Raw genomic sequence first — 21,698 nt, 5'->3', positions numbered from 1 at the left:
GCTCTTTCAATCAGAAAACATTTTCTCATATCATTTACTTAATATGTCCTTCTCTCTGCTGTCTCTTTTTTCTTCATCTAGAACTTCTTTAAGATGAATATTGTTCAAATATCAGATTATTCTTATGGTTAAAAGACCAACTTTATTAGAATAAATGGTAGTCATTGATATTTCTGTATTCAAACACAGCTCGCATTATTAGCCTCCCCTCCCCAAACCGGCTTCAATTTTAAATGGACAGGCTGAACGAGGGTTTCCTGTAGAATGAATGGATGGTGAGGAAATAGTAGTCTAGAGATTCTTCAGTTAACAAAGTAAAGAGAACTTAATTTTGGATATGGAATACTTTAAATACTTTGCTCCTAGGCAAAGCTCTCATATCCAGTATCTGTTGTAGAGGATTTGAGATACCTCATTCTCTACCACCTCTATTCTCAGGTAGCAACATCCTCTCATTTGTCTTTGCAGAACTTGACTCAGGTTCAAGCAGTTGCTGCAGGTCCTTCCTCTGTGCAGGATAAATGGAGAAGGACTCAGCTCTCCTATGTGTCAGATTCCAGCTCCATTATTTAGTAAGTTACATTCTTTACCATCCTCTTGTCAATTTTTGCTCTTTTTATTTGTCAACCCCAAGTTATGATATTCTCTCTAGGACATCCCTGGAAAGTACTGTGCCTAAATATGGTGTTTCTTCTGCTCTAATTTCACTTGTTTTATCCCATCTGCTTTCTGTCTTCCTGGAATTTCTATTTCTGATCTGCTGATGGCACCTTTTCTGTTTTCAGCACCATTATGTATATTTTTCCAACATATCCTTTCTATTATTTCATTGGTTTTTTTTTTTTTTTTTTTTGAGGAAAGAGAATCAGGCATGTTTTCTGTCTGCCTACTTAAAGGGGGGGGTTTGCATTGTTTTTTTTTTTTTTTATAAAGATAGGCTTTTTAATATTGAAAAGTTTCATTACATTATGAAGATATTGCCATATAATAATTTTCTTTATTGGCATCTGGGATCTAAATGTCCTGGGATTAAATTATAAATATTTTAAATTCTAATGTTGGGAGAATATGTTAATATGGGTTGCATTTTATGCTTTTTCTAATGTTTCCTTTATTACTGAGATTGTTACATTTTTCCCTTTCATTTGTTTAACTAGTCCTTTCTTTACAGTTTTCATCTCGATTTGGTAGTTTGTCCTACCATCCTTGCATCTCTGCTATAAATTCTTGTTGCATAGAGACAATTGTGGCAACAAGTTTTCTATTTCTTTTAAAAACAATATCAAGATACTTATCTTCAATTTCCCTTCCCTTCATTAGTTTTATTTGTTTCATTTGAGTAACTGTCCATTTTTGATTAGTCAATTGTGTATTATATGGGTTAATTTTTCATCTATCAAATATTTTATAGTACATTCATATAGAAGAGAAAAATTTTATCTTTATAAGAAGTGAAAATGACACATGTTTGCTGCTAAAATTATTTCTAAAAAATGTAAGATTGAAAGAGGTTACTAAGAGAAGGGTGCTTTTTAAATTTTATTTCTGAGAAAATGGCTTAGTATGCTAATAAATGAACCATTTTATATTGTTTATATAGCCAGTGTTCTAGGTCAGGGCAAATTCCAGATTTAAATTATCCTAAAATGGAAAGAGCACCAAGTAAAGAAAATGATATATAGGACTAAAGACAAAATGGTATCGAACATAGAGAATCTTGGATCAGAAAGAGGATATTGGTTTCTCTTCAAGGGCTTTTTACTATTTGAATCGTTAAGGTAATTATCACCCTCATCTTCAATCACTTTAATCTGTTATACAAGAAAATAAAATCATTAAGATTCCTAATCAAAAATACTATCTATGTGTCTGTCTATCTATCTATCTATCTATCTATCTATCTATCTATCTATCTATCTGTCATCTATCTATCATCGTCTATTATCTATCATTTCATATTTGCTATTTGGCTCAGTCTTTACCTCTTTACAAGCTTTGTCTTAGTTGAGCACCTGGGAAGACAAATTTAAAACTGGGAGAGGGAAAGGACAAAATATCTTGAACTGTTAAGAGCATTACTGGTTTTATTTCTTAGTGATTACTGTAGCACTCAGACCTTGAAAAGATCTACAACAGTAGTAATCAGGGAATGAGTATGGCGGGAAAGGGCTGGCTATCTTGGTTTTAACTATTATTAAATATTCTTGTATTGAGTTTACATTGTTAGAATTAAAAAAAAAAACCACTTATTGCATTAGTTTCCTATTTCTACAATTCTTTTTAAGAAGGGTATTGGACACATCAATAAGTAGAAGCAAATTACACTGAATTCTTCAAAAGTTACTAGGAAGACAAAAGCCATCTTTCTTCAAGGTGCACTATCATTCCTCATTGTTGAATCCTCTCCCAATCCCTTATATTTATATTTAGTTCTTGCCATAATATTTCACTATCTCATAATTGGAGATACTTATCTACAACACTAGAATCCAGAAATGTAAATAGTAGTATATATGAAAAGTCCTATGAAAACCGATGCTAGTACCGAGGGCTAGATCTTAGTTTCCATTTGCTATGATTCTTTTATGTATCAGGCTTATTTTTGCATATAACTTCTATATATTTAATTCAACTTATGTTCCATTCAGACTTACTACTGGATCAACTGCCTTTAAAATTATCCCTTTTAGTCTATGCCCATGCCGCCCTGAACAAGCCCAGTCCCGTCTGATCTCGGAAGCTAAGCAGGGTGAGGCCTGGTTAGTACTTGGATGGGAGACCACCTAGGAAGACCAGAAGCTGTAGGCATAAAAAATAAAAAAATAAGAGATTGTAAGCTGACAGGGTCCTTGCAATCTGTGAGGTCAACCAAGGGTTGCCTCGCCTAAAAAAAAAAATGCTTTTTAATTTACGGATTACTAATGATAAGAGACTAAGGGAAAAGATGAGAGGAAAACAAGTTTCAATGTGGCTAGTATGATATAGATGGAAGCCATTTGTATACTCTACTTAATAGCTAGGTAAAATGAGAGTCTAAGGATATTATCACATGTGTGGTTCCTTATTTCTTATACATTGATTCTTACATATCTGTCTAAACTCAGATAAGAATTTGAGGCCTAACAGTATGAAGCCTGCAGAATGATAGCAAATATGATTCATAGAATTATACCAGTCTTAGGATCATTGGGAAATATCTCAAAGTAAAAAGCATCTCAGAAAGACCTTGAGTTTACCTGTGAAATTTCACTTGGAAACCTAATACTCTTGATTTCATAAGACTAAAGATAAGCAACTGAAATAATTTCTAAAAAGTGGGAACCAAAGAAACAAGAAACAGTCTTTGATAAATTCTCTAATATGTTTCTTCTTTTTTCAAAATCTTAGTCTTGAAGACAAATATTGGTCAATGATTCTAATTATCAAGTGAGAGTTCTTGTCTTCAAGGAAAACTTCAAGTGCCTGGAAAACACTGCAGTTAGAAGTGTATTTGGTTTGTCTCATATCATTTTCTGAGAATCTCTTATATGTGAATTTTATTGTTATGCTATGCTGTGATCATGTAGGTGTGAATAAATCATTCTCTTGGTATTGTGACTTGCTCAGAGTGTTTTTTAAAAATAAGTAAAAGTATCGAGAATCGAAAGTCGAATTTTGTCAGCCACTATCATCTGGTAATTTGGAAGCAAACAGGCCAGCACAACCTGAAGATTCTCTTCCGAAGGAAAGGCTGCAACCTAGGGAACAGTAATCTGTAAAGTATGCCCACATACACACATTTCTTTTTAAAATTTTAGCAACAACTCTTTCATAAGTTAAAGACATGGAATAAAAGGCTTACCAATACAAACAAAAAGAAAATACTGAAAAATGGCTCGTTTTATGATGAAGTCATAATAGTTTCACAAAGTTGAGCCTTTGGTCTCATCCTACATGAAGTAGATATTGATTTAAAATTCATACATTTGCTCTCGTTCTTTTCAATCCCTCCACCTCTATTTTAAAAAATATCTAAACAAAGTGACCTCATTGTTTTCCATTGGATTTTTTTTTAAAACATTGGCTGGGATGATTGAGATTCAGGAATGTGGGAAAATGGATTCCCAAACCACGTACCTCCCCTTTCATTCTGAACTGTAATTTTTGGCTTGGCTTGAATCATAGTCATCGCATTTCAGCCCGAATCTCTCTGTAAAATGATCTTTCTTAAACATTTCTCTCACTCATCAAGGGATCAGAAACAAAGCTATTCTAGCCTTTCAGCAAAACACTTACAAGCAGCTTTTACAGAGAAGTTGCAAGAGCTAAATATCCTCTAAAACTGTTTGAAAAGCGAACATTTTCAGTGCCTTGTTGTCCTTTTTTGTGAATCTTGTCATCTGTATGCCATGAGCTCTAGCAGCTATTTTAATCTGTTTTTGTTTGCAATCCATTTGGTGTCCACCCAAGGAAATACAGGTGATTCTAATTAACTTACTGCTGAAGATGTAGGAAAAATATCTCAATTGTATTGTAGAAAATTATACACTTAAAACCTTTCTTCCATTATTTATGACATATTATTAATGAAAATGATTGTATGAATATATTTACCACCTAACTCATTGCTGTTCACTTTTTTAAATGAGTGAGGTTTATGGCACAGGAAAAAGCCACACACATACACAAATACACAGACACAATACAGACCCCAAGAATGCTTGCCAACTTTTATTTAACAAGAGTAGCAACTTAAAAATAACATTATTTTTACTTTGTGCAACATAGTTTAATATCTGAAATAACCCTGTTCCAATAAAAACCTATTGAAATACTCTCAGGCCTAACTCTGCCCTGAAGGTAAAAGTGATTAATTGAAAGATTTTGGCAGATCTCTGCTCACCACCAGGGCAGTTTAATTTAGAACACATTCAACCATTTCTCAGTGTCTCTGTGTTGGTGGAGCATAACTTTTGATCTTCTTTTTGGGGAAGTGCTTCTAATTCAGGTCCTTGGGCTAGCCACTTCCTGGAGGGTTTTGAAGGCTTGCTCTGCTGAGCATTCAGGTGAGAATGAGACTTATCTGGCTGCTGCTTCTAAATTGAGTCAGGCAAGCAGAATTCCAGACACAGAAGTACGGAGGCAAAATAGCCTACAAACCTATTTGAACATATTAAGCATCAGCAAAGTCCTATATAGATCTTTTCAGCTTTTTGATGCTCTCCCAAACTATTGACATATTCTGGTGTCATTAGACTCTTTCCTAGTAAAAGAAGATGCTCCTGACCATGACAGTGAATGAGACTGAAAAGACTGAGCTTTCTTTAACAAGGAAACACAAAGAAGATTATTGTTTTCTTTTAGAGAATACAGGAGAGAATATCACGTGGGTATTGTTAATACTGCTAAACAGAAAGATGGGACTAGTGCATAATCCTCCCTGTTTGACAGATGAACCTAGGCTAAATCATGGTTAAAGGGAAAGAATGAAAAATTCCAATATATTCTGGATGGAAAGCCCTTGAGTTGGTGAACTCCAACTCTCTATGCAGTTGAACCCATATTGATTAAGTACTTACTATGTAGCAAAAATGTGCTAGGCTTTGGGGATACATTAAAGAGAAGAATACAGTCTCGATATTATGGAGCCATAGCACCAGCATTGTTTTGAGGCACTAAAAGTGACTCCTGCACCCAAATTCATTGTGTTAGTGGCAATGACACCTACATTTTAAAAAACATTTTCACATATACAACACATCTGAGCAACACACTCAGATTGATATATATACCCTGTAGCCAACTTTAGAAGGAAACAACCATTATGATATATTCAATTTTACTTATATCTCAAAATAAACAATACATGTTATCAGTATATACATATATAGATAATATAATGATATTGTATTATATGTTGTGTTGTATTATAATATCATATTACAATATTATAATAGATAGATATAATTATATATAACGTCTACAATACACTGCTATGTTAACAGTGATTATCTATGTATAGTGGGATTATAAAAATGATTCTGATTTTATTTATTATTTTATTAATCTCACAACTATTTTACAATATGTGTATATACTCATGAAAATAAATGATAATAATGATATTTATTTTATTACCAAAAAATTATGCCATAGATTATATTTTTAAAAAATTTTGACATTTTATGTTTTCATAGGCCCATTTGAAAAAAGTTGGGTGATTGTCATCTATCTACTGTGTCCTTGAATGTTCTATTTTATATCTCTAATTTAGCTGAAAGATGTTTTAAGATCAGATTCCAAATCTTTATGAGACATAGTAGAAATCTCAAAATTTAAGTATTGTACAAATGATCCCATTATTAGACAAATTATACCCAGGTTATGCAATACAAATAAAAGGTTCTGGAAAAGAGCTGAAAAGACATGATCATTTTTTCTAATTAGAAGCTCAAACTATTCCTGGAAAATTTTTACAATTGTCATTCATGATTTTCAGACTCATACAAAAAGAAATGTATGGATAAAAGCCCAGCGCTAGCATTAAGGTTGACTTTCTTAATTTCTATTATTAGGTTATAACTAGAAAGATTAGGTAAAGGTTTTGTTTAAATGGTGTAGGAGAGACCTATCTTCTCAGCTTCATTTTTGACTACTTGAGGACTGTTAACCATCTAGGAAAGAATTGCTTACACTCTAATTACTCAAACATTATTTGAGTAAAAAAGGCATTCCAATACCAATTGTTCCCTTATTTAAACTCATCCAGCACTGGTGTAATACAAACCAGATTTCCTGCTCCTGGATGATTTTCACATAGATCTACATCAAAAGTATTACTGAAATATTTGTGTGTCCATACATACACATAATTAACATCTATCATTAGATATTTAGCATCTATCATTTCTTCCTGATCTGTTGTTATGGAAAGGAGATATGTTAAACTAAGGTGTGTTACATATGTTGATGTCCATTAATACAATATTTACTGAGTGTCTACCTTACATATTTGATTTTCTAAATGGTAAGAAACCAAGTTAGAAATATGTTTAATGTTTTCCATTGCATTAAATTTAAATAAAGAATTATCTCTATTTTCCCACTTCCCCAAGGGCTGTCAGATTTTGAATTTTGAGAAAAATATTTAAAAATCCATGATCACTACAGTTGACCTTTGAAGTGCTAGGGAAGGTAGAAATGAAAGACTATCAATTTGAAGACATGGACTTTATGCCATCAGTCTCCAGGGGTAGTCTTAACATTAATTTAAAGGCTATATTTGTGGTATTTTTTCACAAGTTTTGGGAAGATAATTTTATCTTAAAATATGCCTTTTATACAGTTTTGCTTATGTCTACAATTCTGCAATTAGAATATTATTGCCTTTAAATGCCATGGGGGTCTTTCACATCAAACCTTACTAATTGTGTACACTTTCATGTGAATTAATCTATTAGATCCTATTCTGAAAGCCGTTTAGCTAAAAAGAAGGCAAATACAGCAAGACTTCACTTGTGTAGGAAGCAGGAGAAGAAGAGATGCAGGATGAGAGATCAAGTATAATACCTAATGGGAGAGGGAAAAAAAAGAGGGAGTGGGTGTACTATATCAGTTTCAAGCTAATTCAAAAGGGTAGTTGCTATTCTCCAAAAGCTCACCCTGCCTGGATTTCCTGCTATTTTCACTTACAGATTTAGAGAAGAGGTACATTTTTCAATTTGATTAAACACACAATTTATTCTTAAACATGATTTATTCTTATCATCATAATAATTTCCATCATATGGAAAGTGTAATAAATAATCTATCTTTCTTCAGGGACAGCTTATACAATGATTTTTCTTTTAGGCGAGTGTAATGCTCTAAACTGAGATTCAAGAGCCTAACTTACATAAATCCATATAGAGCTTTGCTCTAGAGAATAAAACACTGAAGAGACACACCATGCTTCCTTAGAATCATGAGATCTCTGAAAACTAGGCCTGTCTTCTTTCTGGTTAAGGTCTACAGAAAATACAATCTTGGGGATGGACATCTCCCACTGCACCATTTTTCTACTTCTGCACTGTACGTAGAGCTGCCTGTGTATAGACCACTGGCTCCATCGGACACCTCTCATCTTAAATATCCCCGGTGGCCTTAAATCTCCCCAGTAACTCAGTGTAAAGTTTATCAGCCTATGGACCTGACTCACGAGGTCTTAGATTCCCAACCTAATTTCAAGTTTTAAAATATATCTTAACCAAGACTATTATCTTATCAAAGACCATCCCTAGACACAAATGCATTTCTATTAATTCATAGGTTGAAATATCAAAAGAAAATAATGACCTTATTTTGTCCAGGTTTAGAGCAAAGTGTGCTACAAGCAAAACCCCTAGAGAGGAGGAAGGTACTAAGCTCGAGAACACATCATGCTTTTAGAGGTGTCAGTATGACTCCCTTTTCTTCTCTTTGCTTTATCAAACAAAACAAAATAAAACAAAACAAAACAAAACAAAACTTTTTTTTCCATGGTGCTTGAAAATGCTCTAACAGGAGACAAAGCCATTTAATGCTAAATTATTGATATGTTTTAAAACAACTATACTCGAGGTAATACTCAGAAGAGTTATAAGGGTATCTGAACTTCAAACTAAGGTATAAATAATATTCCTTAGGCAGGTTTTCCAGGAGAAGAGTATTGGAAGTCAGACATAGTGTTCAAGGGGACAGTGTGTATTAACACAACCACCTAATAAAGAAAAAAAGGAAGGGGGTAAATGGGTATGCAAAATATGTCATTATCTGGAGTTGTACTTGTTCAGACCCCATGTTTTTCCTCTGTGAGAAATTTCACTAACTGGTTTGTAATTGTCTTCTCATGGTTTCAAGGTTTCTAATTACTTCCAATTTTAACCTTGTTACCTACCAACATTAGTTATAAAATCCTGTGATAAATATGGAACTAAAAATTTGCTATTTGACAAGTAAAAAGCTTGCCATCCTGTCAAATAGGACAATGACAATAAGTAATTCAGGACTGTGAGTATGAGGGTTTTGTTTTCATTCTTATATGCTGTGCATGTCAGAAATAGTAGAAAAGAGACTTCATACACCTTTAAAAGGAAGGTGATTTTTCATAAAATAGTATTTCTGTGCAATCTCCAACAATGTTGGTTAAACAGGCACCGAAACTTTTTTTTTTGTTTTTGTTTTGGTAATGAGAATTTGTGGGAGTTAATTAAAAAATATGGAATTTTAAGAATTCTTTTAACTTTTTCTCCTCTATGCAAAACATTACCCAGCTGATTTATCCATGGGATTAAATGCAATATCCGTTTAAATATTATAATTCCCTATATTTAGTCTGTAAAGATATGGGAAAATATGGCCAAACTATTTTGACCTGTGATCCCTGTTTTAGAGTCACTGGCTATAACTTTTTGCACATATAGTACTTTGTTTCTGTTGGCTCCTCAGGAATCTATACTCTATCACTAGAACTATTTTCAGTTAAGAAGAGTTGATTTCTAGCATTAATTCAGTTTCTAGCCTAATAGCTTTCCCCCTTATGTATCTTTTCCAGTAGTTTATCCAGTAAGAAAAATTGTTTTATCTGATCTGATCCATAAAAAGCTTGTGAAAAGAAGCCTTTCCAATGGGAAAGGAATTTGAATAGAAAACACAGACATACACATATCAGACCTAGGATTAAAAGATGAACATTACACGTGAGGAAACATTATAAGAAGGTTTCACTATATTAGTTTTTTCAAGTCTGAATTTCAAGCCAGGCTTGGATTATGTATGAACTCTATACTGTAACAGGTGCTGGCAAGAAACTCCCATTAAAGCTTAGAGAAGTTCTGCCTGTAGTCTTGGCATTTGAGAAAATTCTCTCATAAGAATGCATTATGCATCAGATTTTTCTCACTAGAAAAACAATACAAGGTTGTGACTACTTAACAATATGCCCAGTCACTATTTTGTTAATACCATCTACTGGTGATGACATCTTTGGTGACCTTGTATTACATGTAAAATATATATCAACCTTCATTTCAACATTGTGAACATACATTGTCTTCTGTATCTAACAAAAGAGATATTGTTCTGCCATCTGTTCTAATCAAAGCAAAAACTTAAACATATTTTTTTTCCTGTGGAATCAATGGATTTATACTAATACATTCACATTCCGAAGAATGAATCTTCATATGTAACATGGTAAATATTTACAAGATTTTACTGAAGTTAGGGATATAATTTATGGAGAATTAGGTAACATTTAATGGAAGCTTTAAATTGATAGTATTGGTTCATGTTAGAAATCAATAGCAATAGCATTACTGTGGCACACAGTGGGTGATTAATAAATGCCATCTTTGTTTTCTTTATAGAAGTCACTCTATGACCATACCTTCAAAGTCTAATATAATTTTAAAAAATAAACGTGCCTACTTTAAAGTTAACAAGAAAGACCTCTTTCTCTAATCAAGCTCAATTTTCTGGCCTATTAATTCTAGAGGTTAAAATACATACACTTTTTACTTACATGTTTGTTGGGTACCTCTACATTTTTTTCTTACCATATTCTATAAATTTACTATTTATATGGACTTTTATTGAAAACCAAAGCGTAATTTGGATTTAAAGTATTTATCAAGTTATGGACTGAGATAAAAATTTAGAATTTAGCCAGTAGGGAATGTTAGGAAAAACTCCCTGATTGTGAACCTGTATATATCCAGATGTGTTTCTGTTGCAGTTAATTTGTAGTTATACTATTAATTGAATGATACTAGCTTACTTTTGTACTTGTATTTATAGATATAAATATGCTTTTCATATATTAATAAGTGTATCTTTAGTAAAAAGTCTTCAGGATAATATAGCTACCTTACACATACAAGTGCACACACACACACACACACACACACACACACATACAAACACACACTCCAGCACCAACCCAGGCAATCTGCCAATGTGTGGTTCCTGTGAAAAAGGTTTTGCCTTAGGGCAATAGCAAACTAGCTCACCTCAGTGCCCAGTCCACTCCTCACCACATGGTTCTTTGCTGTATTCTTAACTTCCCCTCCTACAGTGAGGGAACATTTCTTTGGACTGTTTTATTGCCAATACATTTTTACTTTGTATGATGAAATGAAACATGGGACTGGTTTCATTAGAAGGAGAGGTAAACAGAGCATTAATTAAATTTGCTGATGACACTAAATTGGGAGGAACTGTGGACATCTGTGAAGACAAAGGAATCATACAAATGGACTTAAGGAGTTTAGAAATACGAGCAGGAAATTATAAAATGAGATTCAGCCTTAAATAATGCAAGCTAATACATTTGGGAGAAAATAATCAGTAACATGGCTATTCAGTAGATGGTAGATGCTTGGAAAGTGGTGATGGCGAAAGAGACCTAGCGGGGGATAATGGGAAAAATTATACACAAACTTACAAGGAAGTAGGCATAATGCCTGGGGGTTTATATATAAAGTGTATAATTTTTTGAATTAGAAAGATGACAGTCCTAGTCTTATGATGCTGGCAGTTCTCAAAAGCATCAAATTTGGCCTTAGTTAGTTGAGTCCCACAGGTTTATGAAACAATTTAACACTATTTGTTGAGAGAACTGTTTTCTCCCTATGAAGGATGAGGAAGTATGTTTTGTTTAAAACCTGCACTGAACATCAGACTCATTGCTCTTTTTTGTCCTGTCTTATACTATTCTACTATTATAGACTATTGCTAATATGGTATTCATACAGATATCATACCATACTGCAAAAAGAAAAAAAAAACTTACTTTCATTTTTAAGGTAGTTACTCTACCTTCTGGATAACGTGACTTCAAATTATGTTTAAAGAGCCATTTAATCACTACTAGCACTTCAACGAGTTTTCAGTATGTAGGATTTGATTCTTAAAGATGGATTCATGGATGAACAGATGAAAAGAAATCTTGGGTAATAGTGATCTATTCATCTATTTAATCATCCATCACGAGTTGGGCCCTTACCATATGCCAGCTAAGATGTGTTAAGGACTGAGGAGACAGAGTTAACTGGACACAATTCTTAGACTTAAGGACTCACATTCTAGATGGAGGAGCAGATAACGAAGCCAGCCATTACAGTTCCACGCAATGAGGGCTATATTAGAAAAAGTAAAGCTGTTACTGGAACACTGTGGAAGGAAACCCTAATAATGTTCAAGGGGCCATGCAGAAGTGGTTGAGGATAACAGTCAGAGAATATTCCTTGCAGAAGGTGACTCTTGTGTCATGCACAAGAAAATGAGTATGAATTTGATAGGTAGATAGATGGGGAGAGGGTCTTTGAGAGGGAATAGCACACAGAAGGAGTATCAGACTTTGGAAAACTTAATGTAGTTGGTATTCCTGAAGCATAGGAAGCAACTTATGAGCAGATGAAGCTGGATACTAGACAGAGGTCATATGCTTATCCTTTTTAATGGGAAAAATTAATGCGAAATTTTATTTATCCTCATGAGAAAAAAAGAACCATTAGAGGGGTCCAAGAGGATATAACGTGATCCTATTTCTATTTAAAAGAAATAATTTGATAGCATTGAGAAGAATGGCCTGGGAAGAAATGAGAACAAAGGCAATGTTATTGATTAGGAGGTTTATCTTAAAAGAAATTATGAGGGCCCAATCAAGACCATAGGAAGTGAAAGAAAGAATCCAATTCAAGAGATAGTAAAAAAGTAGAGATAATCAGACTTGGTGAATGATAATAGTATGTAATGCGAGAGAAGAATCTAAGATGCCCAATGTATTTCTTTTTAGATTGGTGGAGAAAATAGGTCATGATGACTGAGTTAAGAAATAAATGAGGATGAATACATGTGTTGGGGAAAGTGATACATTTGGTTTGTAAAAGCTGAGTTTGCAATGCCAGTGGAAAATTCAAGAAGGGCTATTCGTAGACCTCAGGTATGACTGTAAGAAATAGCTTGAAGAGTCATTCTCATATAGGAACTTTCATGTCACTGATGAAATTATCGAAGCCTTAGATATGATTGAGCTTACACTGAGAAAACGAGTTGTATGAACTATCAGAGTCAAGAATTAAATCCAGAAGAAATCCATGTTTCATGTGCTGTCAAACTCTAGGCCAAATACGTGGATTTGATGTTATGCTATGCAATTTCAAATACAAGCCAACTGCCTGCCTTCAAGACAAACTTAAAGAAAGCTTACTACAGTGATTACAATACTGTCTATCAGGTGTTCCGCTGTGTTGTAGGGAGACTAAAGAGTTAAGTTAGCCTAATCTGTCAAAAATGCAAAAACAGAATAATAAGAGCATTATATTTTGAAACGAGAAAAAATACAGTCCTATTTTAATGACTGGTGTATTCAAAGTCGTAATAGAGCTTTTGATAGCATCAGAGAACTTAACTTTTTTTCTGCTGCGAAGTAAATTTGGAGAAAATGAAATCAATATCCAATATATAAATCATGTCAGAAGTTAGGATATTGATACCCCGTCTTCATTAGCTTCAAATTGATAGGTCTATGCAGTTGACTATGTATTTCTTATTTGAAATTCTTTGGCAGACTCAACTAAAAAGTTATCATTAAAATAAAAATTTCTTGAGATTTACATAGAAAATAAACACTGACTCAAGAAGGTGAGATGTTCACAGGGAGATAAACTAACACAGAACAGCACCCACGTGGTATTCAAAGTCTGAATTAAAGAAGACGTGGTGCCCAACTTTCTGTGTGGTTATGGAAACTGAGCTTATGTCTGACCATTCTCAGGCATGTCACTTACAAGTCATAGTTATATTCAATTCCTTGATTAAAAACAGCAGGCTACTGGTGTTGAAACAATGCCTAATAGGGTCTGGCTTCCTCTGATGAAAATGAGTAGAGAATGGATATTCTTTTAGCTGCTGGATGGTGCACTAAATATAGTATCCAAAAACTGATGAGCATACAATCTGTAAGAAAACATAACTTCAAATGTTTAGCATAGCTGGGTATAGATGGAAAAGAATGATATCATTTACAACAATATAATATACTGTCATCAGAAATGGTTTAAATGCTTAAAAAGCAGATTTACAAACTACATTATTCTCTCTACATCATGCAGCTGCCTTCAACCAATAACCATTGGTCATTGATCTTTTTAGTTTCAACTATATGCAGATGTAACAATGATGTGTAACTTTCCAATGAAGATTTAAGCAATGTTGAATATAATTTATCTATTTATTTTTCATTTATTGAGAATCCATTATGTGCCAGACACCATGCTAAGAGATAAAAATAAATCCATGCTCCCTGTATAAAAGAGTACATAATGTACTAAAGGTAATAGTTTAAATATTTTTCTTTTATAAGCTGTGCTTTCATCTTAAATCTCAGCAAATTCATATTTCCTTAAAAAGAGTGTGATTTTACATTTTGGGTCTACAGTCTACTACAACTTCAAGAATTCTTCCAGCAGTATCGTTTCAGAGCTATTTTGGTTTTGCACGGTTAATTTTTGTTCTCAAAGTGTCTTGCTCTTGATTTTTTTTTTTTGTTTGATTGTTTTTTTTCTTCTGTGCTGAAAATAGGAAGTGGTTTGCAAAGTATAAAATTCGGCAAAAAGGGATAAAACTAGCAAGAAAAGATTACTTTGATCCCAAGAAAAATATTTCTAATTCCACAGCCTGTTAGACTAAAAGACAAGCTCTCTCGGAGTTTAGAAGAATCTCCAAGACAGAAATCTTCTAAGGAGATGAGTAAATTATTGTAAAACATCCTATAGAGGAAAATATGCCACATTCAATTATATAGACCAATGCAACTACTTCTTCTGGAATCTGTACGTCTCTTTTTCTGTATATGTAGATTAATGATTAATGCTTAAGTTGGGCACACTTCATTTGGAAGTATGAAAATTCCTTGGAAAGGGCAAGTTTTTTTTAGGCATTTTAAAAGGGAACATTATTCATTAGGAAACCCACAAAAAAGTATAATCGTTTGGTGTTATCTATAGCTTCCTGAATTTACAAACTCTTAATTTTCATAAATTTTTAAGCTCTAGAGAAATGTCTATGAAAATAGAATGTATAGATTCTTGTTCAATCAATAAACAATGGATTATTTCACAAAACGGAGTGACACTCCCACAAAAGTTTTAATAATTTATTTTTTTAATCAATTGGTTCACATTATGCAATAAGAATTTTAAAATTCTATTTAAGAACTACAAATCCATTTTGGAATCTCAGGGCAACAAATATTTGAAACTCTCTGACTGCTTTATTATTATTATTATTTTGCTCACATATTTGAAAGCCTGAAAGCTTTCCAAAAGCATGTGATTAAAAAAAAAATTGTAAATATTTGCTTCCAGAAGAAAATATCCTGCTAACTTTCAGCCAAGATTATTTTTATGATTGAACTATTAACTTCCGAATATAGGGATTTATAACAAAAACATCTCCCGGATCCAGAACTCCTATCATGTAAATGAGATCATGATAGAATATTTTAGAATATTGCATCTCCACATGTTGAGGTGTTACATTATTTAAATCCTCTATGCACATTAAGAGGCTAATTGCCTAGAGTATTCATTTTGGCTCTGTTTCCTTCCAACTGACTCCCAGAGAAAAGTATGTTAAAAACCTAAACTTTAGAATGAAGGTGGGAGTTGGAAATTAGACTCAGGCTTTATCTCGGAAGAGACAGTATTTATTCTTATGCATTCTGGACTTGAAAGTGTGGGAATATCCGCCGACTGATTTGACCAGAGCCACATTGCTGGATACGTTAGATAGCCTTTCCGGTTCTTGAACTGCACATTTATTCCTACGTTAACTTCTTTAATGTTTAAGCGCTTTTTGAGAATAAGACTGTTGTATATTGCTAGATGTAGATAAACTCCATTAAATGTCACTAATAAGTACGGTGAATTAATTACTAACCACTTCTATATACAGAATTTGTGAACATTCATTGTAAACTTGACATTCAGGGCAAGATTTAACTTACAAGCATTTTCTTGAACAAGAGTAAAATTCTCTGGAAAAGAGAAGCAAGTATCAGGTAACTGTGGCAGAGATGATTACTGGTTCAATAGTCTGTCTTCATTACAGACCTTGCAAGCCTGCTCTTTTATCTGCATTTGTTTTCTTAATTGCAAAACACAGCTTTTTTCTCTTTCTCTACCTTGTCATCTCTGATTTCTTTTGGTTGTCTTTTTCTAGTTTCTCTTTCATACTCTTGCTGGCTTTTTCCTGTTTACTCTTTTTTTTTTTTTGGTCTTCTCTTCTAGCCCCGAATGTGGCTTTCTTACAGACACAGAGGCCCCGGCGTGACTACCCCAAAGAGCCATCTCCAGCTTGGATCTAGCACAACATATTCTGATAACTGTCAGGAAGGTGACTGTCATTGGGGTTGCATTAAAACAGCCCAACAAAACAAAACACAAAACATCAAAACACTAAATTGGACTTAATTTTAACTCAGAAGTAAAAACTAAGGAAAATTCGCTACAAACTTTCATGGAGCTTCTTTGAGGATCATCTCTCTTGTAAATGCCTGTGGATCCCTAGCTTTAGGCATGAAAAGCAAGCACTTAAAAAAAAATAGCAACATACAGGTCAGCGTCCTCAGAAACATTTTTGTTCAGTCCACAAATACTCTCTGGAGAAAAAGAAAAAGTGCTTATCTTGAACTCTTGATTTTTTTTTTGAGCATGTAATTTTTATCAGTTTGTTTTGTTTTTGTTACTTTTCTTTCCCACTCGCTGCTTATAAAACAAGCAAGCAGAAGTCTCTCTGGAACAAGATAGAATCATAAAAGTTTTCAAGAATCTCGTCACAAACTAAACAGTACAAATTGCACATTCTTCATGGAAGTATCAGCCTTTAGTGCGTGCCTGGATCCAACTATAATAGATTATCCCAAAGTGGGAAAGAATGAACGATACAAAATTAGCAGAACTGAGAGCAGAGCTTGTCTGGTGAAGGCAATACGATCTGCACTTTAGGGGCCTGGATTCTCAGGCAGTGGGAAAAGATTGTGTAAAGTTTAACTTTTGCAAGTGAACACTTGGTAAGATCTCAGGAGGCAGACTGGTGCACCGAATTGAGTATGAGGAAAATTATATTAACAAATATAATGCTTGGTATCTCTTGGCATAATAGCTCAACCACAATCATGCCTGTTATTGATGTAATAATGTATACTTATGCATGCCTTACCTATTATATAAATGTAACATATATATATATATATAGTAAATATCTACATATTTATGTAGATTCCATATTCTGAATTTTTATGAGTCAGATAAGCATATTCCTAAGTAGTGCATAACCACCCTCTCTTACAGTACGAACAAATATTTCCAAATAAATATTCACACAGAGAAATAGATTTAACTTACAATGTCATGGGGCAGGTTAATATGACATTCTCTCAAACTTCATGTAACAGCAGAGGGATTACCAAAAACAAACAGTTAAGGTATAATAATAATTTTAGCCATTCTTTTTCCAAGTCGCTATAATCTACCCAAAGATAACTAATTGTTCAAAGTAAACATTCCACTCCAACCACAAAAGGAATCCATTACACAAACATATAATTCACAGTCATTTTTAGTGGGTTGTAAACAGTTTGGAATGAGCATAAAATGGGACAAAAATCAAAGTGAGCATTTTGAAATGAAAAAGTGTTTGCTACAAAAGGTCAGTCCCTTTGCTTGGCAAACTATGTAGAAAAGCCTGGGAAAATGCTGATCATACAAGCAATGAGGGAATTTTAAAGCCAACAGCCTCCTTGTTTCTTTAAACAGACATCGGAACCTATAACTGGATCCTGTCAAACAAACGACAGCAAAAAAATATAACAGCTGCTAAGAAGTCAAGTTGAGAGATAAAGTTTTCGAGGCTAAGGACCTTCTCAGAAGTAGACTAAAGGTCTTTCTTAAATCTTTAAGCAAGGTTATGGATCCCAGGGTGGCTTTTAGGCACCAAGTCAAATATGTAAGTTTGTATATCGTTCTTGTCATAGTATTTTGTGTTCCAGGAAAAAGAAAAAGAGGACAAACTTGTTGATTAGCATCTGCTGAGGCATTCTGCAAAGTAGCTTATATAGCTAGAATCATCAAATTTGGAAAACTTGGTATCATTTATTTTTAATTGTAATTAAAAATGATGCAATGATATACTGTCTCAACCATTTTTAAGTGTACAGTTCAGAAGTGTTAAGGATATTCACACTGTTGTGCAATAGATTTCTAGATATCATTTTAATGTTGTTAAATAGTTTTGGGGCAACTGAGAATCATGAAGGAAGAATGAGTTGTTAAACCATATTTAAAAGGATGAGAAATTAAGAAATGATTTTTTTAAAACCAGTCCTATTCCCTTACAAACAAAAATATATTAGATGCATAAAAAATACATTTAAGGTAATAATATGTGCATTCATTAAGTTAACTCTATTATTATGTAAAAGAAGTCTATTGCAATGGCCTTGTTGGGTAGAAAAAGGATTGGTTTGCCATTTAAGGGATGTCTTTTTGGGTATCTTACACCAAGTGACTCCTTATGTTGCATTGCCACAATGTGCTGAGAAAATAACCTGGGAAGTAGTCCAAAGTAAACTTCTCCTGGTCTTAAAAAGAGGCAAAAACCAGACAAATATGCATTTATTGTCTACTGTTTCTTATGTCATTTAAAATATTTTAAAGTAAAAATTGTATGCAGTTAAGGTATATGACACGATGATTTGATGATTCTTATAGTCAAGGTAATTAACATGTCATCTCTTCACATAGCTACCAACTTTTTGTGTGTGTGATGAGAGCACCCGAAGACTACTTTCTTAGCATATTTCCCGTATTTCATACAGTATTAACTCTAACCATCATGTCACCTGTACATTAGACATCTAGACTTATTCATCTTACATATCTGTAACTTTATGCCCTTTGGCCAACATCTCCCCATTTCCCTCGACTCTTGGTTATGTCATTTTTAAGTGAACTTCCTTACTTTTTAAAAAAAATTGTAGTAGTTATTCTTTTTAGTATCTGTTCTTTTCTTTCATAGTGCTTATCATGGTTTGTGCTCTGTGTGTGTGTGTGTGTGTGTGTGTGTTTGTTTAATGTATATCTTCTCTATATTTTCAGCTGGTGTTATAGAGAACGACACATAAAGGTACTAAATAGCTACTCTGTGCACAAATGCAACAAAAACTTAGTGGCTGTTACTTCATTCAACCAATATTTATTGAGTGCTTACACTGGGAATGGCTCTTTCTAAAAAAAAGACCTTCACAAAGAGTAGTCAATCTTACATGCTTAGATAAAATAGAACTAAAGATTAAGGTCTTAATACTAATAACACCAGTTTAGACTATATAATTTAGTTCACATCTCCTAGACCTTTGTCTCTAAGAGACACAGGGACCCTATACTTAAGTAAGCAATTTTCAAGGTCATCATAAACTACACAAAGTATTTAAAAAACAGTGAAAAATGGAGTTTTCACTGTTTATAGCTACCTACTACCTGTATGTCACAATATCTCCCTCTACATGCTTATTCCCCCAGACCTCAAAACAACAAACAAACAAACAAACAAACAAACAAAGGTACGATGATCTCATGCTTTTGGTCAGTTTCCCATATGTATTGAGCATTAACTGAACAACAATTCGATATTTTCGCAGAAATTGCTTTGGAATAAGAAACATAAATCAGCAACTTACATATCTCGTATACACGGTCTGCAAGTGTAAAGGCAAGGCAAGAGAAAATTTACTTGAAAGAGCTTTGAAGACCAACATGCTCCTTTACAGTTTGTCTTCCTAGGTTTGTGTCTATTTTTTAGGCTGAGCAGATAGTGTCAGAAACCACAAAAGTGACTTTAATCCAGTTATAACAGTTGGTGAGAAAGAATGCTCTGGTGATTTAGAGGAATGAAGAAAACCAAATAAAGATAAGGAATACTAAACAAGTTATTCGCTAAATCGGTTTACATTCGGCTCATTAATAGATTTTACTCTAGGCATGTCCAAGAGATGCAAAATTTAAAATGTAACCAATACCACCTTACATTAGTTGCATCTTGTGCCAAGCAGTGGGTAGAATTTCCCTGAGGAGACTGTAGGAGCATGAGCAGTTTGATTCTGCCACGTGCAAGAAACTAACTGAATGAATGAATGAATGGATGATTAGATGAATGAATGAATAAATTGTGAGATCTGCCTTCCTGATATTGTTTTGTTTGAAATCAAGCATGTAAGAAGCATTTTAAAAAACACAGCTACAGTTTATAGATGATTTCTTTTTAAGGCAGGAAATCTTAAGGATAAAAAAAAAGAGAGAGAAAGGAAACAAGTCTTTTTTTAATAACAGCCAATGTGCTGCTGTAGCGAGTATTGAGGCTAGTTCTCTAAGACTGTGAGAGCAAACACACAGATTTCATTAAATGTGCCTTTCCCATAACTGGTCTATAAGCATTTCCCATGACTCTTGCAGTTGAGTATCTTGGCTGGAAGAGGATCTGGCCATTAGAAAGAGAGCTCTAGATATGCTTGGTCCCAGCCGTGCCGAGAGACTTGGCACCTTTCTATGCTACTTCCTAATACCAATCCCAGCATAAAATGTCATCAGAAGCCTGCATAAACATTGGACTTAGATTCACATAAATTATTTCTGTCCTAAGGTGCTATATGCCAGAATTTAGTAAAAACAGCACTTTGAGTAAATAGAATTGGCATATAAATGTAAGAATATTAATCTAAAAAAAAGATCATAGAAAAATATAATCAAAAGTACACACTTGTAAATCTTGTAATGACATGAGAGATTCATCTTGTGCCTCTGAATTTTTATTGAACATTTCTGTAGAGTTCCTTTAAACTGACACTGCCAAAATGCTGTGAATTATCAGTTTCTGTATGGAACTATGGTCTTTAAGTTTCATTAAAATGCTTAGAACTTATTTTAATAATCATATGTGTTATTAGTTTCTGTTTAGTACTGGACTTACAAATTCATTCAAGATCAAACATTAGGACAATGAAATATAATGCCACATATGATTGCTCCTGTCAGCAAAAACATTATCTTATTTTTAAAAAAAATCTCCAACAAAATGCCATGAACAAAAGATGCAGTTTCTATTTATAGACAATTTCCACTTTATAATACTATGGTATCTGCATACCGCAAGGCTGTATCTAGCGGGATTTTCATCTTGCCTGGGGTATGTGCATGGATAGAGAGGTAAGAGCCCTTTTTCATATGTGCATACATCTTATCATGTACGGCTTCCCCCAAAGTCCTATTTGCATTTTTGCTCTAATATAACAGTGCTCGCATCGTCAGTACTGAGTATTTATAAGTGACTGAAGATTTCCTGAAAATGATAATTTAGCTATTGGCAATAATAACATTATAACATTTTCAGTGATCCACTTTGGCGTTAAGTACTTATTAAATAGTATTTATTCCTCAAATATGTACTTATAAAATTAAATAAAATTGCAACATGCAATAAAAACACATTTCTCTCTAAACTCCAATTGACTCCATTCCTCACAGATACCTCTCCTCACGTTCATTCTGCTTTTACTGTTTTCTATTTTCTCTCTCTCTGAACTCTCAGCTTTTCTCTCCGGTGTGTTGATATGCTTTTCCCTAAAGCCAGTCTCTTTATCCACT

General features: G+C 33.6%; 1 long non-coding RNA gene and 1 pseudogene across 1 annotated transcript in view; one reads left to right on the top strand and one right to left on the bottom strand.

Annotated features, from left to right (window-relative positions):
* Window positions 1-21,698, bottom strand: part of LOC112470338 — a 57,425-nt gene that overhangs the window by 6,493 nt on the left and 29,234 nt on the right. The window lies entirely within an intron of this gene.
* On the top strand, window positions 2,690-2,808 carry LOC112470747 (annotated as a pseudogene).

The sequence above is a fragment of the Pteropus alecto genome, unplaced genomic scaffold (assembly GCF_000325575.1).
Source record: "Pteropus alecto unplaced genomic scaffold, ASM32557v1 scaffold3, whole genome shotgun sequence".
NCBI lineage: Eukaryota > Metazoa > Chordata > Mammalia > Chiroptera > Pteropodidae > Pteropus > Pteropus alecto.
Note: the sequence above shows the minus strand (reverse complement) of the source record. Positions and strands in the feature narration are given on the sequence as shown.